This window comes from Propithecus coquereli, unplaced genomic scaffold (assembly GCF_000956105.1).
Source record: "Propithecus coquereli isolate 6110/MARCELLA unplaced genomic scaffold, Pcoq_1.0 Scaffold10, whole genome shotgun sequence".
NCBI lineage: Eukaryota > Metazoa > Chordata > Mammalia > Primates > Indriidae > Propithecus > Propithecus coquereli.
Window position 1 is genome coordinate 14433992 of NW_012133858.1, and position 569 is coordinate 14434560.

The window sequence follows — 569 nt, forward strand, 5'->3', positions numbered from 1 at the left end:
TGCCTCATATAGTGTGACTGAAAGGAAGCCTTCAAGGAAAAAAGATACATGCATGTGAAGATAAATTCTGAATATATCCATCTAGTATTTTTCATCTTTCTACCTCCCTCCACTGACAGCTATTCAGAGGAAGAAAAATAATTACCTGTTTGTCCTGTTTGCACAGTTTTTATTATAATTTTAAAATAATAATTTACCAAACCTTCATTAAACATTTATTATGTTTTAAACATTTTATCTAGGGGTTGGGTTAGAAAGTTGAATATTGAATGGCCACTATGCAAGATGAACTTTCAAGAGATATATGACCACAGAAAAACATAAACCAGATTGTGCTGATGTCCATAAATGCAAAGGTTATATTCAAAGTACTTAGCAACCCATAGAGAATAGGCAGAGACCACTCGGAATGTACACAATGACTAATTGGAATGAGTACTTTACTTTAAAACATAAATATTTAGGGGTCTGAGGAAATAATGAGCTTTCTTGTGTTGAGGAGCACCTGAGTTTTCCAAAAGACATTTTTGAGAGATAGGTAATATATTTGGCAGTAACGGAGGGTTATA